This window comes from Montipora foliosa, unplaced genomic scaffold (assembly GCF_036669935.1).
Source record: "Montipora foliosa isolate CH-2021 unplaced genomic scaffold, ASM3666993v2 scaffold_31, whole genome shotgun sequence".
In the NCBI taxonomy this organism is placed as follows: domain Eukaryota; kingdom Metazoa; phylum Cnidaria; class Anthozoa; order Scleractinia; family Acroporidae; genus Montipora; species Montipora foliosa.
Window position 1 is genome coordinate 3213 of NW_027179611.1, and position 27126 is coordinate 30338.

The 27126-nt window shown below is 47.3% G+C and overlaps 19 non-coding genes and 3 pseudogenes across 19 annotated transcripts; 15 read left to right on the forward strand and 7 right to left on the reverse strand.

The window, feature by feature from the left end:
• The first annotated feature begins 278 nt into the window (after positions 1–278).
• LOC137987222 (U2 spliceosomal RNA) lies at positions 279–459 on the forward strand (annotated as a pseudogene).
• Positions 460–653: 194 nt separating this feature from the next.
• Positions 654–817, forward strand: LOC137987210 (U1 spliceosomal RNA). Its single transcript, XR_011120370.1, has one exon. It is a non-coding gene; the product is annotated as a U1 spliceosomal RNA (small nuclear RNA).
• A 976-nt stretch (positions 818–1793) lies between these two features.
• On the reverse strand, positions 1794–1912 carry LOC137987206 (5S ribosomal RNA). The gene has a single exon (XR_011120367.1). It is a non-coding gene; the product is annotated as a 5S ribosomal RNA (ribosomal RNA).
• A 1783-nt stretch (positions 1913–3695) lies between these two features.
• Positions 3696–3876, forward strand: LOC137987223 (U2 spliceosomal RNA; annotated as a pseudogene).
• A 198-nt stretch (positions 3877–4074) lies between these two features.
• LOC137987216 (U1 spliceosomal RNA) lies at positions 4075–4239 on the forward strand. The gene has a single exon (XR_011120376.1). It is a non-coding gene; the product is annotated as a U1 spliceosomal RNA (small nuclear RNA).
• A 987-nt stretch (positions 4240–5226) lies between these two features.
• Positions 5227–5345, reverse strand: LOC137987218 (5S ribosomal RNA). The gene has a single exon (XR_011120378.1). It is a non-coding gene; the product is annotated as a 5S ribosomal RNA (ribosomal RNA).
• Positions 5346–5611: 266 nt separating this feature from the next.
• LOC137987225 (U2 spliceosomal RNA) lies at positions 5612–5815 on the forward strand (annotated as a pseudogene).
• A 194-nt stretch (positions 5816–6009) lies between these two features.
• On the forward strand, positions 6010–6173 carry LOC137987211 (U1 spliceosomal RNA). The gene has a single exon (XR_011120371.1). It is a non-coding gene; the product is annotated as a U1 spliceosomal RNA (small nuclear RNA).
• A 976-nt stretch (positions 6174–7149) lies between these two features.
• Positions 7150–7268, reverse strand: LOC137987227 (5S ribosomal RNA). Its single transcript, XR_011120383.1, has one exon. It is a non-coding gene; the product is annotated as a 5S ribosomal RNA (ribosomal RNA).
• Positions 7269–9043: 1775 nt separating this feature from the next.
• Positions 9044–9233, forward strand: LOC137987217 (U2 spliceosomal RNA). Its single transcript, XR_011120377.1, has one exon. It is a non-coding gene; the product is annotated as a U2 spliceosomal RNA (small nuclear RNA).
• Positions 9234–9427: 194 nt separating this feature from the next.
• Positions 9428–9591, forward strand: LOC137987212 (U1 spliceosomal RNA). Its single transcript, XR_011120372.1, has one exon. It is a non-coding gene; the product is annotated as a U1 spliceosomal RNA (small nuclear RNA).
• Positions 9592–10567: 976 nt separating this feature from the next.
• Positions 10568–10686, reverse strand: LOC137987228 (5S ribosomal RNA). The gene has a single exon (XR_011120384.1). It is a non-coding gene; the product is annotated as a 5S ribosomal RNA (ribosomal RNA).
• Positions 10687–12454: 1768 nt separating this feature from the next.
• LOC137987221 (U2 spliceosomal RNA) lies at positions 12455–12653 on the forward strand. The gene has a single exon (XR_011120381.1). It is a non-coding gene; the product is annotated as a U2 spliceosomal RNA (small nuclear RNA).
• Positions 12654–12847: 194 nt separating this feature from the next.
• Positions 12848–13011, forward strand: LOC137987213 (U1 spliceosomal RNA). The gene has a single exon (XR_011120373.1). It is a non-coding gene; the product is annotated as a U1 spliceosomal RNA (small nuclear RNA).
• A 976-nt stretch (positions 13012–13987) lies between these two features.
• LOC137987229 (5S ribosomal RNA) lies at positions 13988–14106 on the reverse strand. The gene has a single exon (XR_011120385.1). It is a non-coding gene; the product is annotated as a 5S ribosomal RNA (ribosomal RNA).
• A 2010-nt stretch (positions 14107–16116) lies between these two features.
• Positions 16117–16300, forward strand: LOC137987219 (U2 spliceosomal RNA). The gene has a single exon (XR_011120379.1). It is a non-coding gene; the product is annotated as a U2 spliceosomal RNA (small nuclear RNA).
• A 194-nt stretch (positions 16301–16494) lies between these two features.
• On the forward strand, positions 16495–16658 carry LOC137987214 (U1 spliceosomal RNA). The gene has a single exon (XR_011120374.1). It is a non-coding gene; the product is annotated as a U1 spliceosomal RNA (small nuclear RNA).
• Positions 16659–17634: 976 nt separating this feature from the next.
• On the reverse strand, positions 17635–17753 carry LOC137987207 (5S ribosomal RNA). Its single transcript, XR_011120368.1, has one exon. It is a non-coding gene; the product is annotated as a 5S ribosomal RNA (ribosomal RNA).
• A 1768-nt stretch (positions 17754–19521) lies between these two features.
• On the forward strand, positions 19522–19722 carry LOC137987220 (U2 spliceosomal RNA). The gene has a single exon (XR_011120380.1). It is a non-coding gene; the product is annotated as a U2 spliceosomal RNA (small nuclear RNA).
• Positions 19723–19916: 194 nt separating this feature from the next.
• Positions 19917–20080, forward strand: LOC137987215 (U1 spliceosomal RNA). Its single transcript, XR_011120375.1, has one exon. It is a non-coding gene; the product is annotated as a U1 spliceosomal RNA (small nuclear RNA).
• A 976-nt stretch (positions 20081–21056) lies between these two features.
• On the reverse strand, positions 21057–21175 carry LOC137987209 (5S ribosomal RNA). The gene has a single exon (XR_011120369.1). It is a non-coding gene; the product is annotated as a 5S ribosomal RNA (ribosomal RNA).
• A 5674-nt stretch (positions 21176–26849) lies between these two features.
• LOC137987226 (U2 spliceosomal RNA) lies at positions 26850–27038 on the forward strand. The gene has a single exon (XR_011120382.1). It is a non-coding gene; the product is annotated as a U2 spliceosomal RNA (small nuclear RNA).
• The last annotated feature ends 88 nt before the right edge of the window (positions 27039–27126 follow it).

The window sequence follows — 27126 nt, forward strand, 5'->3', positions numbered from 1 at the left end:
CGCTTTTCTTCCTTGTGGTCTCTCCCAGGCTTTTGCACTGTAGAGAATGGTCTTCCTAGCGTTACTGTTTAGGCGTACATTTAATTCTCGTTTTGCTTTGTCCGCGCGCTGTTTGCGGTGTCTGTAATCCGGGGCTCTCTTTAAGGAACTTGCGCAGTTCATGGACTTTATCGTTAGGGCCCCTGGCCCTTACGGCTAGCTGCTTACTCCGGCTTTGTGACTCTGTAGACTTTTTTGTATTCCTGAATATGTAATAGCTCCATTTTTATTTGTGAATAAACGCTCTTTTGACAAAAAAAAAAAAATCTGTTCTTATCAGCTTAATATCTGATACGCTGCTCATCGAGCAGCTCATATATTAAACTGATTTTTGGAACTGGGCCGTGGAAAAGAGGCTTGCCTCGTCCCGGCCACGGGTTGCCTCGGTATAGCACTACCTCCGAGCGTGGCCCACTTCCCTCTGGGGAAGAAATAATCAAGTGAAAGCAGAACAAATGACCAAGCAACCAACCTTCACATTCTCTTCTCTTTTCTAGGTAGCATAGCAGCGAGTGGACAGCACGACACGACAGGACGAGGAGCACGTGACCCCCATTACCACATGGTATGCGCAGACAAGTTGCGTTTTGCGGTTCCGGAGAGGTTGAAAAGGCATACTTACCTGACGCGGGAGGCACTGTGATCAGGGAGGCAGTCCTCTCAAGGTGAGGCTCTTTCATTGCACTTCGATTGGGTTGACCCTTGCGATTACCCCAAATGTGGGTAACTCGAGCGTATAATTTCTGGTAGTGGGGACCTGCGTTCGCGCTAGTCCCCGCACCAAACCCCGGTGGCAAAGTTGGCTAATGGGAAGGTTTGTTGGTAACGTTTCAGGCAGGGCAGGGAAGGAGATGCGGTGGCGGTGTAAGGACTAAGGAAGGTGAGTTGTATTTGTGAATTCCACTGCTGAAATTGTAGGTGAATGTTCCGTACTTGGTGCACTGCAAAACTGTGATTTTATTTCTTTCATTCTTGGCCGTAGAGAGAGCGAGAGGACGTGTTTATTTCAGCCGCATCGATTTCCATCGATAGACGAGTGAGACAAGAAAATGCCAGCGGGTCGAGCTCTTATCCTCGTGCATCGTTTCGAAAACGTAAGTGGATGTGTGTTTGTACTGCTCCATCGCGATAGATTTCTTTTGCGTTGTGTTATGTTGCGTTCTGGAGAGCCCGTTTTGCATTGAGTAACTGAGGACCCGCCAGATCAGTTGGCGTTACATTTCTGTGGCCAACACTTTGTGGTTTCTCTATGTTATCAGTTAATTGGATTGTTATCATAAAAAGTAAATCTTTCATGGTCAGGATAGTGTCTTATCGGCCCTTTGAATACGTACTGTCCGTGTTGAGCAGGGAACAGTAAGACTTTGAAGTGCGCTACGTCACGTAAGTCACGTTTTCGCAGGATCAATGTTGTAGTGTTGTAGCCTTCGTTGTATGCATATCATCCGGGCTAGGTTAACTTCCATCTAATGCATAACAGTGCATGCATTTTTTACTTGTCGTATCCTGTTCTTTGCTCACACGAAAAGATACGTTTCATGTCATAAACGTTGGATTGATAAGATCTCGCGCGCACGCGCTCCCTTGGGAATACAAGTTCCACTTTCTCGTGTGAACTATTTTGTTTTTGTTGTATGTCTCATCTTTGACATATCGTTGGCATGTTGTGTTCAAAAAACCTGGTTTGGAATGTTCTTTCATTAAAGGAAACTGAGATTTTTTGAGATAATCAAGTGTACAGAAGGAAAAAGGGAAGCCTACAACACGGGGTATTCCCAGGCGGTCTCCCATCCAAGTACTAACCCCGCCCGACAGGGCTTAACTTCGGTGATCGGACGAGAACCGGTGTTTTCCCTGTGGTATGGTCGTAGACAAGTAATTCGCCGTGAAAATTAACTTTGTTATAAGGGAAAATAAAAACGAGGTCAGAGCAAGCACAATGTGCATTTGTCCTCTTGCCGTCAACGCAAGTGCCATGCAATGCTGGTCCTGCTGCCCACTGTACAAGGGCGATCGTTGTGTGCGCCTCGCTTTCAGGTTGGCTTTGGGCATTCCTTCCTTGGCACGGATTGTAATCGGACCACCATATCTCGTGGCCATGAGACTGGGAGCACCTTGTCCGCTGTGAGCATTTACGGGCATCTTACGGGCATTCGCTTCTCGGCCTTTTGGCTAAGATCTCCGTTTGGCCGACGTTCATTAGTTACGAGACTAGTGGTAGACCAATTGGCTTTTTGTTTTTATTTTTTGGGTCCTGTCCTAAGTACCTGCCGGGAGGGAACGGCGTGGACCCTACCCTAAATTGTGCTCGCTATGGATTGTCCAAATAGTGTCGTCTTGCACTTTCCTGAGTCAGTATACCAGAACGTTGGTTCGTCAGCTGTGTTACCACGTTTACTAGAAATTGTTGGTGCAGAAAAGCTCTCCACGGTTCAGTTTTTGCAGCGTGGCCGTGTTCGGCTGACTTTTAAAGACTGTGTCTCTTGTGACGAGTTGATTGCGTCTGGCCTTGTTACAATGGTGTCCAAGTCCGTGTTTTCCGTGCTGATTCGAGGATCTGCTCCGTGTACGTTCGAGACTTTCCCTCCGAGATTTCTGATGACGATGTTCATGCCTTTCTACAGTCTTATGGTGATGTCTTGTCTGTACGCCGGAGTACCTTCCCTAATTTTCCGGCTCTGTATAATGGCAACCGCGTGGTCGAGTTGGCTTTTGAAGGACGATATTCCGTACTCTGTGAAGATCTGCAATTGTAATTGTCGGGTTTGGTATGCTCGACAACCCGTGTATTGTACCATCTGTCGCCAAGCTGGCCATCGTCCCTCTTCCTGTCCGCTCTCCGGCCTGTGCCGGCGTTGTCGTCAACCCCGGCCACATGGCTCGGGAGTGTCAACAGGCTTGGAGTACTGTTCGTCCGTCCACTGATGATGATGATACCAGTCCGATTATGTTCCTCCTACCGAGGAGGCCCTTTCTGAGGCTTCTGAAAATGTAGCAGACGACCAGTTGATGTCTGGGGGATGAGGAGGTTGTTGCTACGGCTCCTCCTCCTCCTCCCCCTCGTGTTTTCTGTTTCTGTTTCTGTTTCAGATGTTCCTGTTTCAACCCCTCCAGCTTCCGACGTTAAAGTTTCTACACCGTCTCCACTGTACCTGCACCTACACCGCCTCCTGTCTCTGCGCCGCCCTCCTGCTGTTTATTACACCGTCTACTGCACCTGTTTTCGAAAATGATGTTGACACCCGTTTTTTTTACTGCTGTACGTAACTTGTCTACTGAGGATCTAGCCGCAGCATCGCAACAGCGCCTTAATGAACTTGTTGATCGTCTTTTGGAAAAATTTAGTATACGTCCTCATTCTCGTAGAGTTTACCTTAACCTTGTTTTTGATGAAGCGCATAGAGCCCGTCGAATAGAAAAAGCTAGGAAACAGTCCTTGAAACGTCAACCCGCGAAGCTGTCCGAATCTGAGGGTCCGCCCTCCCGTAAGCCGACGCGTCCAGATCCCGTCCCATCTAAGTGAATTTGTTTATTTTCCTGTATTAGTCAATTTAGTTTTGCATTTTTTTCGGATTTTTCTGCTAGATTTTTCTGTTTTTCGGATTTTTCTGCTAGATTATTCTGATGTATTAAGGATCTTTTTATTTGTAAATAAAAGTTCTTTTGACAAAAAAAAAAAAAAAATCTGTTCTTATCAGCTTAATATCTGATACGCTGCTCATCGAGCAGCTCATATATAAACTGATTTTTGGAACTGGGCCGTGGAAAAGAGGCTTGCCTCGTCCCGGCCACGGGTTGCCTCGGTATAGCACTACCTCCGAGCGTGGCCCACTTCCCTCTGGGGAAGAAATAATCAAGTGAAAGCAGAACAAATGACCAAGCAACCAACCTTCACATTCTCTTCTCTTTTCTAGGTAGCATAGCAGCGATGTGTGGACAGCACGACACGACAGGACGAGGAGCACGTGACCCCCCATTACCACATGGTATGCGCAGACAAGTTGCGTTTTGCGGTTCCGGAGAGGTTGAAAAGGCATACTTACCTGACGCGGGAGGCACTGTGATCAGGGAGGCAGTCCTCTCAAGGTGAGGCTCTTTCATTGCACTTCGATTGGGTTGACCCTTGCGATTACCCCAAATGTGGGTAACTCGAGCGTATTAATTTCTGGTAGTGGGGACCTGCGTTCGCGCTAGTCCCCGCACCAAACCCCGGTGGCAAAGTTGGCTAATGGGAAGGTTTGTTGGTAACGTTTCAGGCAGGGCAGGGAAGGAGATGCGGTGGCGGTGTAAGGACTAAGGAAGGTGAGTTGTATTTGTGAATTCCACTGCTGAAATTGTAGGTGAATGTTCCGTACTTGGTGCACTGCAAAACTGTGATTTTATTTCTTTCATTCTTGGCCGTAGAGAGAGCGAGAGGAGCGACGTGTTTATTTCAGCCGCATCGATTTCCATCGATAGACGAGTGAGACAAGAAAATGCCAGCGGGTCGAGCTCTTATCCTCGTGCATCGTTTCGAAAAACGTAAGTGGATGTGTGTTTGTACTGCTCCATCGCGATAGATTTTCTTTTGCGTTGTGTTATGTTGCGTTCTGGAGAGCCCCGTTTTGCATTGAGTAACTGAGGACCCCGCCAGATCAGTTGGCGTTACATTTCTGTGGCCAACACTTTGTGGTTTCTCTATGTTATCAGTTAATTGGATTGTTATCATAAAAAGTAAATCTTTCATGGTCAGGATAGTGTCTTATCGGCCCTTTGAATACGTACTGTCCGTGTTGAGCAGGGAACAGTAAGACTTTGAAGTGCGCTACGTCACGTAAGTCACGTTTTCGCAGGATCAATGTTGTAGTGTTGTAGCCTTCGTTGTATGCATATCATCGGGCTAGGTTAACTTCCATCTAATGCATAACAGTGCATGCATTTTTTTTACTTGTCGTATCCTGTTCTTTGCTCACACGAAAAGATACGTTTCATGTCATAAACGTTGGATTGATAAGATCTCGCGCGCACGCGCTCCCTTGGGAATACAAGTTCCACTTTCTCGTGTGAACTATTTTGTTTTTGTTGTATGTCTCATCTTTGACATATCGTTGGCATGTTTGTGTTCAAAAACCTGGTTTGGAATGTTCTTTCATTAAAGGAAACTGAGATTTTTTGAGATAATCAAGTGTACAGAAGGAAAAAAAGGGAAGCCTACAACACGGGGTATTCCCAGGCGGTCTCCCATCCAAGTACTAACCCCGCCCGACAGGGCTTAACTTCGGTGATCGGACGAGAACCGGTGTTTTCCCTGTGGTATGGTCGTAGACAAGTAATTCGCCGTGAAAATTAACTTTGTTATAAGGGAAAATAAAAACGAGGTCAGAGCAAGCACAATGTGCATTTGTCCTCTTGCCGTCAACGCAAGTGCCATGCAATGCTGGTCTGCTGCCCACTGTACAAGGGCGATCGTTGTGTGCGCCTCGCTTTCAGGTTGGCTTTGGGCATTCCTTCCTTGGCACGGATTGTAATCGGACCACCTATCTCGTGGCCATGAGACTGGGAGCACCTTGTCCCGCTGTGAGCATTTACGGGCATCGCTTCTCGGCCTTTTGGCTAAGATATCTGGTCGGTTGGCCGACGTTTCTTAGCTTGTGGTTGTGTGATTGGCTTTCGCTGCTCATCGAGCAGCTCATATATTAAACTGATTTTTGGAACTGGGCCGTGGAAAAGAGGCTTGCCTCGTCCCGGCCACGGGTTGCCTCGGTATAGCACTACCTCCGAGCGTGGCCCACTTCCCTCTGGGGAAGAAATAATCAAGTGAAAGCAGAACAAATGACCAAGCAACCAACCTTCACATTCTCTTCTCTTTTCTAGGTAGCATAGCAGCGAGTGGACAGCACGACACGACAGGACGAGGAGCACGTGACCCCCATTACCACATGGTATGCGCAGACAAGTTGCGTTTTGCGGTTCCGGAGAGGTTGAAAAGGCATACTTACCTGACGCGGGAGGCACTGTGATCAGGGAGGCAGTCCTCTCAAGGTGAGGCTCTTTCATTGCACTTCGATTGGGTTGACCCTTGCGATTACCCCAAATGTGGGTAACTCGAGCGTATAATTTCTGGTAGTGGGGACCTGCGTTCGCGCTAGTCCCCGCACCAAACCCCGGTGGCAAAGTTGGCTAATGGGAAGGTTTGTTGGTAACGTTTCAGGCAGGGCAGGGAAGGAGATGCGGTGGCGGTGTAAGGACTAAGGAAGGTGAGTTGTATTTGTGAATTCCACTGCTGAAATTGTAGGTGAATGTTCCGTACTTGGTGCACTGCAAAACTGTGATTTTATTTCTTTCATTCTTGGCCGTAGAGAGAGCGAGAGGACGTGTTTATTTCAGCCGCATCGATTTCCATCGATAGACGAGTGAGACAAGAAAATGCCAGCGGGTCGAGCTCTTATCCTCGTGCATCGTTTCGAAAACGTAAGTGGATGTGTGTTTGTACTGCTCCATCGCGATAGATTTCTTTTGCGTTGTGTTATGTTGCGTTCTGGAGAGCCCGTTTTGCATTGAGTAACTGAGGACCCGCCAGATCAGTTGGCGTTACATTTCTGTGGCCAACACTTTGTGGTTTCTCTATGTTATCAGTTAATTGGATTGTTATCATAAAAAGTAAATCTTTCATGGTCAGGATAGTGTCTTATCGGCCCTTTGAATACGTACTGTCCGTGTTGAGCAGGGAACAGTAAGACTTTGAAGTGCGCTACGTCACGTAAGTCACGTTTTCGCAGGATCAATGTTGTAGTGTTGTAGCCTTCGTTGTATGCATATCATCCGGGCTAGGTTAACTTCCATCTAATGCATAACAGTGCATGCATTTTTTACTTGTCGTATCCTGTTCTTTGCTCACACGAAAAGATACGTTTCATGTCATAAACGTTGGATTGATAAGATCTCGCGCGCACGCGCTCCCTTGGGAATACAAGTTCCACTTTCTCGTGTGAACTATTTTGTTTTTGTTGTATGTCTCATCTTTGACATATCGTTGGCATGTTGTGTTCAAAAAACCTGGTTTGGAATGTTCTTTCATTAAAGGAAACTGAGATTTTTTGAGATAATCAAGTGTACAGAAGGAAAAAGGGAAGCCTACAACACGGGGTATTCCCAGGCGGTCTCCCATCCAAGTACTAACCCCGCCCGACAGGGCTTAACTTCGGTGATCGGACGAGAACCGGTGTTTTCCCTGTGGTATGGTCGTAGACAAGTAATTCGCCGTGAAAATTAACTTTGTTATAAGGGAAAATAAAAACGAGGTCAGAGCAAGCACAATGTGCATTTGTCCTCTTGCCGTCAACGCAAGTGCCATGCAATGCTGGTCCTGCTGCCCACTGTACAAGGGCGATCGTTGTGTGCGCCTCGCTTTCAGGTTGGCTTTGGGCATTCCTTCCTTGGCACGGATTGTAATCGGACCACCATATCTCGTGGCCATGAGACTGGGAGCACCTTGTCCGCTGTGAGCATTTACGGGCATCGCTTCTCGGCCTTTTGGCTAAGATATCTGGTCGGTTGGCCGACGTTTCTTAGCTTGTGGTTGTGTGATTGGCTTTTTCTTTGTTTTTGGAGTGCTTGTCCTAAGTACCTGCCGGGAGGGAACGGCGTAGCCTCCACCCTAAAACGTTTTTTGATGGCGTCTCTCCTGTTCCCGAACAGTGTGGTCGCCCATTTTCCTGAAGCGATTTACAAGACTTCTGGTTGGTCTACCGTTTACCACATTTGTTGGATGCTGTGGACAGGGATAACCTTACTACGGTTCAGTTTTTACGTGGTGGACTCGTACGTCTGACTTTCAAAGATGTCGCCTGCTGTGACCATCTTGTGACTCAAGGCTTTGTGTACGGTGACACCCAAGTCCGTGTGCTTCGTGCGGATAGTCATGTTCGGTCCATACATGTCCGGGATCTGCCCTCTGAGGTCCCAGATGACGATGTGCGTGCTTTCTTTGGTTCTTTTGGAGAGGTGCTTTCCATTCGTCGTGCTACCTTCGCCAATTATCCATCTGTTTACAATGGCAATCGTGTCGTGGAAGTGGCTCTTACCCAGGACGTCCCTTATTTTGTGTCCATCTCCAGCCATAACTGTCGTGTCTGGTACGCCCGTCAGCCCGCTCAATGTGTAATCTGTCGAGAGGTTGGTCACCGTGCCCCTTCCTGCCCTCTCTCTGGCTTGTGTCGGCGCTGTTGTCAGCCTGGTCACATGGCTAGGGAGTGTAGGCGGGCTTGGGGTAATCTTCATTCCGGTACCGAGATCTTGTCCTCTGATGTGCCCGCTAAAGATGATGATGATAGTCCTGAGTACGTCCCCCCGACCACTGAGATTGTTTCAGAAGACTCTGAAGAGGAGTGTGAGATGGCTTCCGGGGATGAGGACGTGGCTGCTCAGGTGACTGCCCCTCTCCCCCCTCGTTCGACTGTTCCTGTCCAAGTGGCTCCTGCTCCAGTTTCTGCCTCTGTCCCCGTGTCTTGTGTTCCTAGTTCTTGTTCCTCTCCTGTCTCCGTCTGCACTACTGTGTCTGTGTCCGCAGTTCACACCGTTTCCTCTGTTCATGCTCCCCGTTCCAGTGCTTCCGTCTCCACTGCGTCCAAGTCTCCTGTTCAAGCCGCTCCTTTGGTTTCTGCTCCCGGTTTCACTGCTTCAATGTCCCCTGCGCCTTCGCCTAGCCGTTTCCCTGAGAAGCTTGCTAAGCTTGTGCAAAGCTGTGCTGGTGCCTATTTAGCTACTACGCTTCCTGGTTCACTTCTACAGTACTCCGATTCTGCTATTAAGGAGTTAGCTCGCAGCATCATTGAGGAATATGATATTAAGGACAGTAGGGGTTTGGATTGTGCTGTTTCATTCCTGCGGTTTTCCCGTAAAAAACTTGAGGCTAAGAAGAGTTAACTTGAACTATGATTTAGACCTTGGACATTAAGAATTGTGATATTTTGAATTGATTTAATTTGTGTTTTTCTACCGGCTGCTACTCGATGTAAATAGCTGTTTTATTTTTTGAATAAAGATTTTAAAATGGAAAAAATCTGTTCTTATCAGCTTAATATCTGATACGCTGCTCATCGAGCAGCTCATATATTAAACTGATTTTTGGAACTGGGCCGTGGAAAAGAGGCTTGCCTCGTCCCGGCCACGGGTTGCCTCGGTATAGCACTACCTCCGAGCGTGGCCCACTTCCCTCTGGGGAAGAAATAATCAAGTGAAAGCAGAACAAATGACCAAGCAACCAACCTTCACATTCTCTTCTCTTTTCTAGGTAGCATAGCAGCGAGTGGACAGCACGACACGACAGGACGAGGAGCACGTGACCCCCATTACCACATGGTATGCGCAGACAAGTTGCGTTTTGCGGTTCCGGAGAGGTTGAAAAGGCATACTTACCTGACGCGGGAGGCACTGTGATCAGGGAGGCAGTCCTCTCAAGGTGAGGCTCTTTCATTGCACTTCGATTGGGTTGACCCTTGCGATTACCCCAAATGTGGGTAACTCGAGCGTATAATTTCTGGTAGTGGGGACCTGCGTTCGCGCTAGTCCCCGCACCAAACCCCGGTGGCAAAGTTGGCTAATGGGAAGGTTTGTTGGTAACGTTTCAGGCAGGGCAGGGAAGGAGATGCGGTGGCGGTGTAAGGACTAAGGAAGGTGAGTTGTATTTGTGAATTCCACTGCTGAAATTGTAGGTGAATGTTCCGTACTTGGTGCACTGCAAAACTGTGATTTTATTTCTTTCATTCTTGGCCGTAGAGAGAGCGAGAGGACGTGTTTATTTCAGCCGCATCGATTTCCATCGATAGACGAGTGAGACAAGAAAATGCCAGCGGGTCGAGCTCTTATCCTCGTGCATCGTTTCGAAAACGTAAGTGGATGTGTGTTTGTACTGCTCCATCGCGATAGATTTCTTTTGCGTTGTGTTATGTTGCGTTCTGGAGAGCCCGTTTTGCATTGAGTAACTGAGGACCCGCCAGATCAGTTGGCGTTACATTTCTGTGGCCAACACTTTGTGGTTTCTCTATGTTATCAGTTAATTGGATTGTTATCATAAAAAGTAAATCTTTCATGGTCAGGATAGTGTCTTATCGGCCCTTTGAATACGTACTGTCCGTGTTGAGCAGGGAACAGTAAGACTTTGAAGTGCGCTACGTCACGTAAGTCACGTTTTCGCAGGATCAATGTTGTAGTGTTGTAGCCTTCGTTGTATGCATATCATCCGGGCTAGGTTAACTTCCATCTAATGCATAACAGTGCATGCATTTTTTACTTGTCGTATCCTGTTCTTTGCTCACACGAAAAGATACGTTTCATGTCATAAACGTTGGATTGATAAGATCTCGCGCGCACGCGCTCCCTTGGGAATACAAGTTCCACTTTCTCGTGTGAACTATTTTGTTTTTGTTGTATGTCTCATCTTTGACATATCGTTGGCATGTTGTGTTCAAAAAACCTGGTTTGGAATGTTCTTTCATTAAAGGAAACTGAGATTTTTTGAGATAATCAAGTGTACAGAAGGAAAAAGGGAAGCCTACAACACGGGGTATTCCCAGGCGGTCTCCCATCCAAGTACTAACCCCGCCCGACAGGGCTTAACTTCGGTGATCGGACGAGAACCGGTGTTTTCCCTGTGGTATGGTCGTAGACAAGTAATTCGCCGTGAAAATTAACTTTGTTATAAGGGAAAATAAAAACGAGGTCAGAGCAAGCACAATGTGCATTTGTCCTCTTGCCGTCAACGCAAGTGCCATGCAATGCTGGTCCTGCTGCCCACTGTACAAGGGCGATCGTTGTGTGCGCCTCGCTTTCAGGTTGGCTTTGGGCATTCCTTCCTTGGCACGGATTGTAATCGGACCACCATATCTCGTGGCCATGAGACTGGGAGCACCTTGTCCGCTGTGAGCATTTACGGGCATCGCTTCTCGGCCTTTTGGCTAAGATATCTGGTCGGTTGGCCGACGTTTCTTAGCTTGTGGTTGTGTGATTGGCTTTTTCTTTGTTTTTGGAGTGCTTGTCCTAAGTACCTGCCGGGAGGGAACGGCGTAGCCTCCACCCTAAAACGTTTTTTGATGGCGTCTCTCCTGTTCCCGAACAGTGTGGTCGCCCATTTTCCTGAAGCGATTTACAAGACTTCTGGTTGGTCTACCGTTTTACCACATTTGTTGGATGCTGTGGACAGGGATAACCTTACTACGGTTCAGTTTTTACGTGGTGGACTCGTACGTCTGACTTTCAAAGATGTCGCCTGCTGTGACCATCTTGTGACTCAAGGCTTTGTGTACGGTGACACCCAAGTCCGTGTGCTTCGTGCGGATAGTCATGTTCGGTCCATACATGTCCGGGATCTGCCCTCTGAGGTCCCAGATGACGATGTGCGTGCTTTCTTTGGTTCTTTTGGAGAGGTGCTTTCCATTCGTCGTGCTACCTTCGCCAATTATCCATCTGTTTACAATGGCAATCGTGTCGTGGAAGTGGCTCTTACCCAGGACGTCCCTTATTTTGTATCCATCTCCAGCCATAACTGTCGTGTCTGGTACGCCCGTCAGCCCGCTCAATGTGTAATCTGTCGAGAGGTTGGTCACCGTGCCCCTTCCTGCCCTCTCTCTGGCTTGTGTCGGCGCTGTTGTCAGCCTGGTCACATGGCTAGGGAGTGTAGGCGGGCTTGGGGTAATCTTCATTCCGGTACCGAGATCTTGTCCTCTGATGTGCCCGCTAAAGATGATGATGATAGTCCTGAGTACGTCCCCCCGACCACTGAGATTGTTTCAGAAGACTCTGAAGAGGAGTGTGAGATGGCTTCCGGGGATGAGGACGTGGCTGCTCAGGTGACTGCCCCTCTCCCCCCTCGTTCGACTGTTCCTGTCCAAGTGGCTCCTGCTCCAGTTTCTGCCTCTGTCCCCGTGTCTTGTGTTCCTAGTTCTTGTTCCTCTCCTGTCTCCGTCTGCACTACTGTGTCTGTGTCCGCAGTTCACACCGTTTCCTCTGTTCATGCTCCCCGTTCCAGTGCTTCCGTCTCCACTGCGTCCAAGTCTCCTGTTCAAGCCGCTCCTTTGGTTTCTGCTCCCGGTTTCACTGCTTCAATGTCCCCTGCGCCTTCGCCTAGCCGTTTCCCTGAGAAGCTTGCTAAGCTTGTGCAAAGCTGTGCTGGTGCCTATTTAGCTACTACGCTTCCTGGTTCACTTCTACAGTACTCCGATTCTGCTATTAAGGAGTTAGCTCGCAGCATCATTGAGGAATATGATATTAAGGACAGTAGGGGTTTGGATTGTGCTGTTTCATTCCTGCGGTTTTCCCGTAAAAAACTTGAGGCTAAGAAGAGTTAACTTGAACTATGATTTAGACCTTGGACATTAAGAATTGTGATATTTTGAATTGATTTAATTTGTGTTTTTCTACCGGCTGCTACTCGATGTAAATAGCTGTTTTATTTTTTGAATAAAGATTTTAAAATGGAAAAAAATCTGTTCTTATCAGCTTAATATCTGATACGCTGCTCATCGAGCAGCTCATATATTAAACTGATTTTTGGAACTGGGCCGTGGAAAAGAGGCTTGCCTCGTCCCGGCCACGGGTTGCCTCGGTATAGCACTACCTCCGAGCGTGGCCCACTTCCCTCTGGGGAAGAAATAATCAAGTGAAAGCAGAACAAATGACCAAGCAACCAACCTTCACATTCTCTTCTCTTTTCTAGGTAGCATAGCAGCGAGTGGACAGCACGACACGACAGGACGAGGAGCACGTGACCCCCATTACCACATGGTATGCGCAGACAAGTTGCGTTTTGCGGTTCCGGAGAGGTTGAAAAGGCATACTTACCTGACGCGGGAGGCACTGTGATCAGGGAGGCAGTCCTCTCAAGGTGAGGCTCTTTCATTGCACTTCGATTGGGTTGACCCTTGCGATTACCCCAAATGTGGGTAACTCGAGCGTATAATTTCTGGTAGTGGGGACCTGCGTTCGCGCTAGTCCCCGCACCAAACCCCGGTGGCAAAGTTGGCTAATGGGAAGGTTTGTTGGTAACGTTTCAGGCAGGGCAGGGAAGGAGATGCGGTGGCGGTGTAAGGACTAAGGAAGGTGAGTTGTATTTGTGAATTCCACTGCTGAAATTGTAGGTGAATGTTCCGTACTTGGTGCACTGCAAAACTGTGATTTTATTTCTTTCATTCTTGGCCGTAGAGAGAGCGAGAGGACGTGTTTATTTCAGCCGCATCGATTTCCATCGATAGACGAGTGAGACAAGAAAATGCCAGCGGGTCGAGCTCTTATCCTCGTGCATCGTTTCGAAAACGTAAGTGGATGTGTGTTTGTACTGCTCCATCGCGATAGATTTCTTTTGCGTTGTGTTATGTTGCGTTCTGGAGAGCCCGTTTTGCATTGAGTAACTGAGGACCCGCCAGATCAGTTGGCGTTACATTTCTGTGGCCAACACTTTGTGGTTTCTCTATGTTATCAGTTAATTGGATTGTTATCATAAAAAGTAAATCTTTCATGGTCAGGATAGTGTCTTATCGGCCCTTTGAATACGTACTGTCCGTGTTGAGCAGGGAACAGTAAGACTTTGAAGTGCGCTACGTCACGTAAGTCACGTTTTCGCAGGATCAATGTTGTAGTGTTGTAGCCTTCGTTGTATGCATATCATCCGGGCTAGGTTAACTTCCATCTAATGCATAACAGTGCATGCATTTTTTACTTGTCGTATCCTGTTCTTTGCTCACACGAAAAGATACGTTTCATGTCATAAACGTTGGATTGATAAGATCTCGCGCGCACGCGCTCCCTTGGGAATACAAGTTCCACTTTCTCGTGTGAACTATTTTGTTTTTGTTGTATGTCTCATCTTTGACATATCGTTGGCATGTTGTGTTCAAAAAACCTGGTTTGGAATGTTCTTTCATTAAAGGAAACTGAGATTTTTTGAGATAATCAAGTGTACAGAAGGAAAAAGGGAAGCCTACAACACGGGGTATTCCCAGGCGGTCTCCCATCCAAGTACTAACCCCGCCCGACAGGGCTTAACTTCGGTGATCGGACGAGAACCGGTGTTTTCCCTGTGGTATGGTCGTAGACAAGTAATTCGCCGTGAAAATTAACTTTGTTATAAGGGAAAATAAAAACGAGGTCAGAGCAAGCACAATGTGCATTTGTCCTCTTGCCGTCAACGCAAGTGCCATGCAATGCTGGTCCTGCTGCCCACTGTACAAGGGCGATCGTTGTGTGCGCCTCGCTTTCAGGTTGGCTTTGGGCATTCCTTCCTTGGCACGGATTGTAATCGGACCACCATATCTCGTGGCCATGAGACTGGGAGCACCTTGTCCGCTGTGAGCATTTACGGGCATCGCTTCTCGGCCTTTTGGCTAAGATATCTGGTCGGTTGGCCGACGTTTCTTAGCTTGTGGGAGAGCGTTTGATTGGCTTTTTGTTTTATTTTTAGTGGTCCTGTCCTAAGTACCTGCCGGGAGGGAACGGCGTGGACTCTACCCTAAATTGTTCTTGTTATGTTGGCTCTAGATTGTCCGAATAGTATTGTTTTACAGTTTCCTGAGGAGGTGTACAAGAATGTTGGTTCCTCCGTTGTACTACCACAGTTGTTGGATGCTGTTGACACAGATAAGCTCACCACCGTTCAGTTCTTGCAGCGTGGTCGTGTCCGGTTGACTTTCAAGGACTCTGCCTGCTGTGACGATCTTGTTGCCCAAGGCTTGTTGTATGGCGATGTTCGTTTACACGCTTTTCGTGCTGATAGTCGTGTTTGCTCTGTTTACGTACGTGATCTGCCCTCTGAAGTTCCGGATGATGAAGTTTCTTCCTTTTTCAGTTCCTTTGGTGATGTTTTGTCCATTCGTCGTAGTACCTTCCCTAATTTTCCGTCTGTCTACAATGGTAATCGTGTTGTCGAAGTGGCCCTTGCTAAAGATGTTCCGTATTTCGTGTCCGTTTCTGGTTTCAATTGTCGTGCGTGGTATTCCCGTCAGCCTGCTCAGTGTGCTGTTTGTCGTGAGTTTGGTCATCGTGCCCCTTCCTGCCCGCTGTCTGGTTTGTGCCGGCGCTGTCGTCAGCCCGGGCACATGGCTAGGGAGTGTCGGCGGGCTTGGGGCGACCTCCGTCCCGGTACACAGTCTCTGTCCTCGACCGTGCCTGCTGCCGACGATGATGATGATGATGATGACTACGTCCCTCCTCCTGATGAGGCTGCTTCGGTGCCCTCTGATGGTGAGGTGGAAATGGCTTCGGGGGATGAGGAGGTTGCTGCTCAGGCAGCCGCCCCTCTTCCTCCTCGCTCAACGTCCTCTGTTCCTGTTTCTACGTCCAAGTCCAAGCCCCCTGTTCCCGTGTCCAAGTCTCCTGCTTCCGTGTCTTCTGCTTCCGTTTCCGCTGCTACGTCCAAGCCTCCTGCTCCTGTGTCCAAGCCTTCTGCTCCCGTGTCCAAGCCTCCTGCTTCCGTGTCTCCTGCTCCTTTTTCCGTTTTTACGTCCAAGCCTCCTGCTCCTGTGTCCAAGCCTCCTGCTTCCGTTTCCGCTTCTGCGTCCAAGTCGCCTGTTCTCGTGTCTAAGCCTGCTGCTTCCGGGTCTACTGCTTCTGTTCTCGATATTGCTGATAGTAATCGTTTTCCTGTGAAGCTTTGCCAGTTTGTCGAGGATCGTGCTGGTGTTGTTTTGGCTTCTATGCCTCGTGATAGAGTTAGAAACATGTCTGATGCAGCTATTGATCAGTTGGCGAGAGCAATTGTCGAGGAGTATACTGTTGGGGATCCAATGGGTTTTGACTGTATTGTTTCGTTCTTGCATTTTACTCGTAGGAAATACCAGAAAAGAGCTTTAAAGGAATCAATGGAGAAGGAATCAAAGGAATCAAAGGAAAAGGATTTAAAAGATTTAAAGGGAAAGACTTGAACTGTTTTCGTTTTCTTTAACTGGACTTGAGTTTTCTCGAATCATGGAATCATACTTTTTGATTTATGTTTTTGTTTTTTTTGCGACTTCTGTATTTTTTGATCTTGTATTTTTGTAACCTTGAGTATTTTCGAACTTGTGATTTTGTGAACATGATCTTTTTACCTGGGCCCTTGGGCCCTTGTAAATAAATTTTATCAAAAGAAAAAAAAAAAAATCTGTTCTTATCAGCTTAATATCTGATACGCTGCTCATCGAGCAGCTCATATATTAAACTGATTTTTGGAACTGGGCCGTGGAAAAGAGGCTTGCCTCGTCCCGGCCACGGGTTGCCTCGGTATAGCACTACCTCCGAGCGTGGCCCACTTCCCTCTGGGGAAGAAATAATCAAGTGAAAGCAGAACAAATGACCAAGCAACCAACCTTCACATTCTCTTCTCTTTTCTAGGTAGCATAGCAGCGAGTGGACAGCACGACACGACAGGACGAGGAGCACGTGACCCCCATTACCACATGGTATGCGCAGACAAGTTGCGTTTTGCGGTTCCGGAGAGGTTGAAAAGGCATACTTACCTGACGCGGGAGGCACTGTGATCAGGGAGGCAGTCCTCTCAAGGTGAGGCTCTTTCATTGCACTTCGATTGGGTTGACCCTTGCGATTACCCCAAATGTGGGTAACTCGAGCGTATAATTTCTGGTAGTGGGGACCTGCGTTCGCGCTAGTCCCCGCACCAAACCCCGGTGGCAAAGTTGGCTAATGGGAAGGTTTGTTGGTAACGTTTCAGGCAGGGCAGGGAAGGAGATGCGGTGGCGGTGTAAGGACTAAGGAAGGTGAGTTGTATTTGTGAATTCCACTGCTGAAATTGTAGGTGAATGTTCCGTACTTGGTGCACTGCAAAACTGTGATTTTATTTCTTTCATTCTTGGCCGTAGAGAGAGCGAGAGGACGTGTTTATTTCAGCCGCATCGATTTCCATCGATAGACGAGTGAGACAAGAAAATGCCAGCGGGTCGAGCTCTTATCCTCGTGCATCGTTTCGAAAACGTAAGTGGATGTGTGTTTGTACTGCTCCATCGCGATAGATTTCTTTTGCGTTGTGTTATGTTGCGTTCTGGAGAGCCCGTTTTGCATTGAGTAACTGAGGACCCGCCAGATCAGTTGGCGTTACATTTCTGTGGCCAACACTTTGTGGTTTCTCTATGTTATCAGTTAATTGGATTGTTATCATAAAAAGTAAATCTTTCATGGTCAGGATAGTGTCTTATCGGCCCTTTGAATACGTACTGTCCGTGTTGAGCAGGGAACAGTAAGACTTTGAAGTGCGCTACGTCACGTAAGTCACGTTTTCGCAGGATCAATGTTGTAGTGTTGTAGCCTTCGTTGTATGCATATCATCCGGGCTAGGTTAACTTCCATCTAATGCATAACAGTGCATGCATTTTTTACTTGTCGTATCCTGTTCTTTGCTCACACGAAAAGATACGTTTCATGTCATAAACGTTGGATTGATAAGATCTCGCGCGCACGCGCTCCCTTGGGAATACAAGTTCCACTTTCTCGTGTGAACTATTTTGTTTTTGTTGTATGTCTCATCTTTGACATATCGTTGGCATGTTGTGTTCAAAAAACCTGGTTTGGAATGTTCTTTCATTAAAGGAAACTGAGATTTTTTGAGATAATCAAGTGTACAGAAGGAAAAAGGGAAGCCTACAACACGGGGTATTCCCAGGCGGTCTCCCATCCAAGTACTAACCCCGCCCGACAGGGCTTAACTTCGGTGATCGGACGAGAACCGGTGTTTTCCCTGTGGTATGGTCGTAGACAAGTAATTCGCCGTGAAAATTAACTTTGTTATAAGGGAAAATAAAAACGAGGTCAGAGCAAGCACAATGTGCATTTGTCCTCTTGCCGTCAACGCAAGTGCCATGCAATGCTGGTCCTGCTGCCCACTGTACAAGGGCGATCGTTGTGTGCGCCTCGCTTTCAGGTTGGCTTTGGGCATTCCTTCCTTGGCACGGATTGTAATCGGACCACCATATCTCGTGGCCATGAGACTGGGAGCACCTTGTCCGCTGTGAGCATTTACGGGCATCGCTTCTCGGCCTTTTGGCTAAGATATCTGGTCGGTTGGCCGACGTTTCTTAGCTTGTGGTTGTGTGATTGGCTTTTTCTTTGTTTTTGGAGTGCTTGTCCTAAGTACCTGCCGGGAGGGAACGGCGTAGCCTCCACCCTAAAACGTTTTTTGATGGCGTCTCTCCTGTTCCCGAACAGTGTGGTCGCCCATTTTCCTGAAGCGATTTACAAGACTTCTGGTTGGTCTACCGTTTTACCACATTTGTTGGATGCTGTGGACAGGGATAACCTTACTACGGTTCAGTTTTTACGTGGTGGACTCGTACGTCTGACTTTCAAAGATGTCGCCTGCTGTGACCATCTTGTGACTCAAGGCTTTGTGTACGGTGACACCCAAGTCCGTGTGCTTCGTGCGGATAGTCATGTTCGGTCCATACATGTCCGGGATCTGCCCTCTGAGGTCCCAGATGACGATGTGCGTGCTTTCTTTGGTTCTTTTGGAGAGGTGCTTTCCATTCGTCGTGCTACCTTCGCCAATTATCCATCTGTTTACAATGGCAATCGTGTCGTGGAAGTGGCTCTTACCCAGGACGTCCCTTATTTTGTGTCCATCTCCAGCCATAACTGTCGTGTCTGGTACGCCCGTCAGCCCGCTCAATGTGTAATCTGTCGAGAGGTTGGTCACCGTGCCCCTTCCTGCCCTCTCTCTGGCTTGTGTCGGCGCTGTTGTCAGCCTGGTCACATGGCTAGGGAGTGTAGGCGGGCTTGGGGTAATCTTCATTCCGGTACCGAGATCTTGTCCTCTGATGTGCCCGCTAAAGATGATGATGATAGTCCTGAGTACGTCCCCCCGACCACTGAGATTGTTTCAGAAGACTCTGAAGAGGAGTGTGAGATGGCTTCCGGGGATGAGGACGTGGCTGCTCAGGTGACTGCCCCTCTCCCCCCTCGTTCGACTGTTCCTGTCCAAGTGGCTCCTGCTCCAGTTTCTGCCTCTGTCCCCGTGTCTTGTGTTCCTAGTTCTTGTTCCTCTCCTGTCTCCGTCTGCACTACTGTGTCTGTGTCCGCAGTTCACACCGTTTCCTCTGTTCATGCTCCCCGTTCCAGTGCTTCCGTCTCCACTGCGTCCAAGTCTCCTGTTCAAGCCGCTCCTTTGGTTTCTGCTCCCGGTTTCACTGCTTCAATGTCCCCTGCGCCTTCGCCTAGCCGTTTCCCTGAGAAGCTTGCTAAGCTTGTGCAAAGCTGTGCTGGTGCCTATTTAGCTACTACGCTTCCTGGTTCACTTCTACAGTACTCCGATTCTGCTATTAAGGAGTTAGCTCGCAGCATCATTGAGGAATATGATATTAAGGACAGTAGGGGTTTGGATTGTGCTGTTTCATTCCTGCGGTTTTCCCGTAAAAAACTTGAGGCTAAGAAGAGTTAACTTGAACTATGATTTAGACCTTGGACATTAAGAATTGTGATATTTTGAATTGATTTAATTTGTGTTTTTCTACCGGCTGCTACTCGATGTAAATAGCTGTTTTATTTTTTGAATAAAGATTTTAAAATGGAAAAAAAAATCTGTTCTTATCAGCTTAATATCTGATACGCTGCTCATCGAGCAGCTCATATATTAAACTGATTTTTGGAACTGGGCCGTGGAAAAGAGGCTTGCCTCGTCCCGGCCACGGGTTGCCTCGGTATAGCACTACCTCCGAGCGTGGCCCACTTCCCTCTGGGGAAGAAATAATCAAGTGAAAGCAGAACAAATGACCAAGCAACCAACCTTCACATTCTCTTCTCTTTTCTAGGTAGCATAGCAGCGAGTGGACAGCACGACACGACAGGACGAGGAGCACGTGACCCCCATTACCACATGGTATGCGCAGACAAGTTGCGTTTTGCGGTTCCGGAGAGGTTGAAAAGGCATACTTACCTGACGCGGGAGGCACTGTGATCAGGGAGGCAGTCCTCTCAAGGTGAGGCTCTTTCATTGCACTTCGATTGGGTTGACCCTTGCGATTACCCCAAATGTGGGTAACTCGAGCGTATAATTTCTGGTAGTGGGGACCTGCGTTCGCGCTAGTCCCCGCACCAAACCCCGGTGGCAAAGTTGGCTAATGGGAAGGTTTGTTGGTAACGTTTCAGGCAGGGCAGGGAAGGAGATGCGGTGGCGGTGTAAGGACTAAGGAAGGTGAGTTGTATTTGTGAATTCCACTGCTGAAATTGTAGGTGAATGTTCCGTACTTGGTGCACTGCAAAACTGTGATTTTATTTCTTTCATTCTTGGCCGTAGAGAGAGCGAGAGGACGTGTTTATTTCAGCCGCATCGATTTCCATCGATAGACGAGTGAGACAAGAAAATGCCAGCGGGTCGAGCTCTTATCCTCGTGCATCGTTTCGAAAACGTAAGTGGATGTGTGTTTGTACTGCTCCATCGCGATAGATTTCTTTTGCGTTGTGTTATGTTGCGTTCTGGAGAGCCCGTTTTGCATTGAGTAACTGAGGACCCGCCAGATCAGTTGGCGTTACATTTCTGTGGCCAACACTTTGTGGTTTCTCTATGTTATCAGTTAATTGGATTGTTATCATAAAAAGTAAATCTTTCATGGTCAGGATAGTGTCTTATCGGCCCTTTGAATACGTACTGTCCGTGTTGAGCAGGGAACAGTAAGACTTTGAAGTGCGCTACGTCACGTAAGTCACGTTTTCGCAGGATCAATGTTGTAGTGTTGTAGCCTTCGTTGTATGCATATCATCCGGGCTAGGTTAACTTCCATCTAATGCATAACAGTGCATGCATTTTTTACTTGTCGTATCCTGTTCTTTGCTCACACGAAAAGATACGTTTCATGTCATAAACGTTGGATTGATAAGATCTCGCGCGCACGCGCTCCCTTGGGAATACAAGTTCCACTTTCTCGTGTGAACTATTTTGTTTTTGTTGTATGTCTCATCTTTGACATATCGTTGGCATGTTGTGTTCAAAAAACCTGGTTTGGAATGTTCTTTCATTAAAGGAAACTGAGATTTTTTGAGATAATCAAGTGTACAGAAGGAAAAAGGGAAGCCTACAACACGGGGTATTCCCAGGCGGTCTCCCATCCAAGTACTAACCCCGCCCGACAGGGCTTAACTTCGGTGATCGGACGAGAACCGGTGTTTTCCCTGTGGTATGGTCGTAGACAAGTAATTCGCCGTGAAAATTAACTTTGTTATAAGGGAAAATAAAAACGAGGTCAGAGCAAGCACAATGTGCATTTGTCCTCTTGCCGTCAACGCAAGTGCCATGCAATGCTGGTCCTGCTGCCCACTGTACAAGGGCGATCGTTGTGTGCGCCTCGCTTTCAGGTTGGCTTTGGGCATTCCTTCCTTGGCACGGATTGTAATCGGACCACCATATCTCGTGGCCATGAGACTGGGAGCACCTTGTCCGCTGTGAGCATTTACGGGCATCGCTTCTCGGCCTTTTGGCTAAGTCTTTTTGGCCGATGTTTTGTGGGTTCTCCCAGGGCGAAGCCCTACCATTTTGGTAGTAGGTTTTTCGTTCCTTGTGGTATCCTTGCTATTGCGATTCCATGGATGCTGATACTGATACACGTGTTAATTGGGGCGACGCCCCTATGGATCATGTTTCTGAGAATGTTGTTGTGAATCCTTCCTCTGATATTGCTGCTGCCTCATCGGATACTGTTATGTCATATGCTGGTGTCACTGCCGGGTCTGGTGACCCTGTTCCGCTCGTCAATAATCCTCCTGTTCGCAGCCGTTTTGTTCCGTCTACCTTTGAGAGAGAGAATTTTTCTGTTTACAACCGCTTGCCAGAGAGACCGTGTTCTGCCTTTTTTCCGAAACCTGATGGCGACTTTGCTTTAAAGGATCTTTTTGCCGACCTAGAGACCTGCCAGATCCCTTCTGCTGCTGTTCGCTGCGTCCAATGGGTTTCCCCGCAGCAAGTGTGTGTCACCTTTGCCAAAGAAGATTATCGTAACACCTTTCTTCGGGCTTCATCGTTGGTGCCTCGTTTCCTCCGCTCTGGTGCCCCTACAGCTTCTGGTAATCCCCGTATCGTCTATGTTGCTGTTTTTGGTGCTCCTTATGAGCTTCCTGATTCTGCGCTTCATATGCGTCTTGCTCCCTATGGTACTGTGAAGTTTACTCGACGTAGTAAACACCAGAACTACCCTGCGTTGGACAATGGAACTCGGGTCTTTGGTATGGTCCTGTCCAAATCTATCCCTTCCTTTCTTCGTTTTGGCCGGGTTCTAGTCCGTGTTCGTCATGACAATCAGACGCCTACTTGTCGAAAGTGCAACCTCCCCGATCATATGGCTAAGGATTGCCCTAATACCTTCTGCTACAATTGCGAGCACGTTGGTCATATGTTTAAGGAATGCCCTGAAGAGGATTTCTGCTGTGTGTGTCGTGACCAAGGCCATAAGGCTATCGATTGTCAGCATTCGTGGCATCGCCGTCCTCGATCTTACCGAGATGCTGACAAGCCGGATGACCCTCCTCCCCAGCCGTCTCCTGACCTTCAACCTGCTGTTCAGCCCTCTAATCGACCTTCGCAGCCTACTAGCCAACTATCTTCATCCTGCTCTTCCCAATCCTCGTCGCAGTCTTCCTCTTTGCAGCCTTCTTCTGAGCACTCGGCCCCTTCGCAGATACAATCTTCCCCTCCTCTTTCTTCTGACCTTTCTCAGTCCCAGAGTATTTTGGCTTCCTATGCGCCCTCTAATCCAGCCTTGGTAGAAGCTGCCTCCGATGCCGAAGTAGCCTATGCTATGGATGTTGCCGATCCTCCGCCTGACTCCCTTCCTGATTACCCTGATGACAACTCCGATCCTGATAATGTTCCTGCCCCTGTCGCTGACCCTGTTCCTGATGCTGTTCCTGATCTTGACGTTGACGTTGCTTCTGACGATACTGATCCTGACCTTGATGCTGATTCGCCTTTACAGACCTCTCGCCCGCTGCTTTCTGACCCTGGTGACCATCCTCTCGTCGTTTCTGATGATTCTGACTCAGATGATTATACTCCTGCGCCTGACCTTTTCCCAACTCGTACGTTGGGACGAGCTGTCAAGAGAGGATCCAGCCGGACACCTGCTAATGTCACTCCAACCATTGTGCCTGTTCGTAAGTCAACGAATCCTTCGCGTGTGCCTACGAAAAAAAGCCGTCCATCATGACCTCTATATTTAATTTAATTTCAATTAATTCACGTGGTTCTAATCGGGCTACTCGGAAAGCTTTGCTTGATTATGTTCGTTTCGGTTTCGGTATTATCTGCATTCAGGAAACTTTAATATCTGATCCTGTTGCCTTTAATTCCCTGGTTGCTGACTGGAGTGGGCCATCTTTTTGGTCCCCTGCTGTTGGTAAACAGGCTGGTGTTATTATTTTGATTTCCGATCGTTTTGATGGTCAAGTTTTATCTTGGCGTAGAGATCATGATGGACGTGTCCTTAGTTTACTCGTTGAGTATAATAATCGTAAGTTTAATATTATTAATATTTATGCGCCCACCCTTTTGACTGACCGAAAAGTGTTTTTCGAGAATCTGCATGCTTTCTGCCTTCCTGCTGATTTTACTATTATTGCCGGTGATTTCAATTGCTATGAATCTGATTTAGATAAATTTGGTGGCAATGTTTCCATTGCAAAATACCTCTCTGACTTTCGTCGTTCACTTTACCTTGAAGATGCTTGGCGCAAATTGCATCCCCGTGTCCGAGCGTGCTCTTGGTTTAATTCTAATTTTTCCATCGGCTCGCGCCTTGACAAATTTTTTGTTTCCCGAAATTTATTCCCCTTAGTTCAGTCCTGTGACATTTCTCCTTGCGCCTTTTCTGATCATGATTTTGTTAATCTTTCTTTAAAATTGGAGTCTAATTATATGCGTGGTCCGGGCTTATGGAAATTTAATTCCTCCCTTTTGAATGATAGCGATTTTTGTCTTTCCTTTGATGCTAAGATTCGCGAGCTCTCCGATTGCGTTGACTATTTTCCGTCAGTCAAATGTTGGTGGGACTTTTTTAAGGACTCTATTCGCTCGGAAATTATTTCCTTCGCTAAGAATAAACGTAGAAGTCTCTCGCATGAGCGCGTCCTTATAACTAATGCAATAATTGGTCTCAAGCGCCGTCTTGTCTGTGGCGACCTTTCGGTCGCCCCTGAAATTTCTCGGCTTGAATCTGAACTGAATGCTCTTACCTTGCGTGTTTTGGAAGGCTCTAAAATCCGTTCTCGCGTCCAGTGGCTTGAGGAGGGCGAGAAGCCTTCACGCTTCTTCTTCAAGTTAGAACGTGAGCGCTTAGACCGTAATAACGTTTTCTTCCATTTTGAATGATAATGACATTGAAGTTTTCACTCGGGAGGAGATTGAACGTGCGCACGTGCGCTTTTATTCAAATCTTTTCTCGCAAGAGGTTATTGATCCTGTGTGTAAACAATCCTGTTTTGATTCTATTCCTTCTTCGCTTTCTCCTCCTCTGCGCGACTCATGCGAGGGACTTTTAACTTTAGATGAATTGACTATTTCATTAAGGAGCCTTAGCCTAGGAAGGTCACCTGGTTCTGATGGTTTGTCTGTCGAATTTTACTTGCGTTTTTGGGACATTCTGGGCCCCTTTTGCTATCAGTCGCAAACCAATGTTTCCATGACTCTGAACTTTCGGATTCTATGAAAGGAAGCGTTACTCGCCTTATTTATAAGAAGCGTGGGGATATTAAGAATTTGAAAAACTGGAGGCCCATTTCTTTGCTCAATGTGGATTATAAGATTATCTCTAAAGCTATCACAACTCGTCTTTCTTCGGTTATGCATCACATAGTTTCCCCTGATCAATCTTGCTCTGTTCCGGGTCGTTCAATCTTCTCTAATGTGAGTTTGTTGCGCGATGTTTTGAGGCCACATTGAGCAAACAAATGAGTCTGCTATTTTGATTAGTTTAGATCAAGAAAAAGCCTTCGACCGAGTCGATCGCGTCTTCCTTCTAGAGCTGCTTAATGTTTACGGTTTTGGTTCTGATTTTTGTCGCTGGATTAGTACCTTTTATAATGGTGCTTGCATGCGTATCATCCTTAACGATTGGCTTACTGAGAGTATCCCCCTTGAACGGGGCGTCCGTCAGGGGGATCCTCTCTCTCCTCTACTTTATGTTTTATGTGTAGAAGTTCTTGCTAACCTGATCCGTAGATCTCCTGAGATTGAGGGGTTTTTACTTCCTGGTGCAAGGGGTTTGCAGGCCAAGGTTCGCCTTTATGCTGATGACACTACTGCTGTTTTGAAAGACCTTTTCTCTCTAAATAAGCTTTTTGATTGTGTTAGTGTTTACGAACGTGGTTCTGGAGCTAAGCTAATAAGTCGAAAACGGAGGCCATGTGGCTCGGTGCTTGGCGTTCTCGGACTGACGAACCCCTTGGACTTACTTGGGTCAAGAAAATGAAAATTCTTGGGGTCTTTTTTGGTACTATCCCTTTGAGAATGATAATTGGCAACCTAAACTAACAAACTAAGAAGTCCCTCAATCTTTGGAGATCTCGTTCTTTGTCCTTCCTAGGCAAGGCTCGCCTTATTAACACCTTAGGGTTTAGTAAGTGATGTATCTAGCTAGGGTTTTGCTTCCCCCTGCCTGGGTCCTTTCCCGTATCAATAGTTTCATCTGGCCTTTTCTTTGGGGTTGTAAAATTGAGACGGTTGCTCGTAATACTTTATATTTAAGCGCTGCGCAAGGGGGTAGGGATTATTAACGTTAGTGTTAATGCCTTGCCGTGCAGTTAGCGGGGAGGGCTTGTACTTTGGACTCGCCTCACGATTCTAGTTTTTATCTTTGTAAAATATTTTGTTGGTAGACGTTTGTCTTCTCTTTCGCCCCCAGTGGAACTGTTTGCGCGATAATTTTGCCCCTTCTGCCTGCTTTCCCGTCTCCTTTTTACGCCCGCTGTCTCGAAACTCTTTTATCCGTTGGTAATTGCGACTTAACTTCTAAGCGTTTATATTTTGAAACTACTTTCCTCGAATTCCTCCTCCCCTATCTTGCATAGAGTTTGGACCCAGGTTTGTGGCTCTTCTTTTTCACTCAATGATCATTGGTCTCTCGTTCGAGATTCTCTTACCGAAATCCTAAAAATGATCTCTTGTTGCTATCGCTCTCCGCGGTGTTAAGGTTCGCGATTCCCTTGCTAATTGGGGATATATTAACTCGGCTTTCTGTGCTTCTTGCCCTAGACGAGAGACTATAGATCATTGTTTTTTGCATTGCCCTCGGGTTAAGCGGGTTTGGTCCCGTTTTTCCCCATTTTAGATCTGTGCTAGGCTTCCGCCTTACCTTAAATGTCCCTTCGTGGTCTTTTTTATTTGGCCCCCTCTCGTTACAAAGAGGGCTCGCATTGCGCGCCACATTATCAAGACCATTCTCTACGGTGTTTGGCTTTTTCGCAATAAGGCCACCTTTTATAACGGTAAAGAAGATCATCGGGCTATTATCCGTTTTGTTTCTGGCGATCTCCGTAGTCGAATTAAGCTCGATCACTTTCGCCTTTCAGACAGTCGCGTTTCTTCTTTGTGGTCTCTCCCATGCTTTTGCACCGTAGAGAAACGGTCTTCCTAGCGTTACTATTTAGGCGTACATTTATTTCTCGTTTTGCTTTGTCCGCGCGCTGTTTGCGGTGCCTGTATCCGGGGCTCCTCTTTAAGGAACTTGCGCAGGTTCATGGACTTTATCGTTTTAGGGGCCCCTGGCCCCTTACGGTCGAGCTTGCTCTACTTCCGGCTGTTGTAACTGCTGTAGACTTTTTTTGGTATTCCTGAATATGTAATATGCTGACTGTCCCTTTTTTAATTTGTGAATAAAAACGCTCTTTTTGACAAAAAAAAAACTCTGTTCTTATCAGCTTAACTATCTGATACGCCTGCTCATCGACGCAGCTCATATATTAAACTGATTTTTTGGTGAGACCTGGGCCGTGGAAAAGCTTGCCTCGTCCCGGCCCACGGGTTGCCCTCGGTAATAGCACTACCCTCCGAGCGTGGCCCACTTTTCCCCTCTGGGGAAGAAATAATCAAGTGAAAGCAGAACAAATGACCAAGCAACCAACCTTCAACATTCTCTTCCTTCTGTTTTCTAGGTA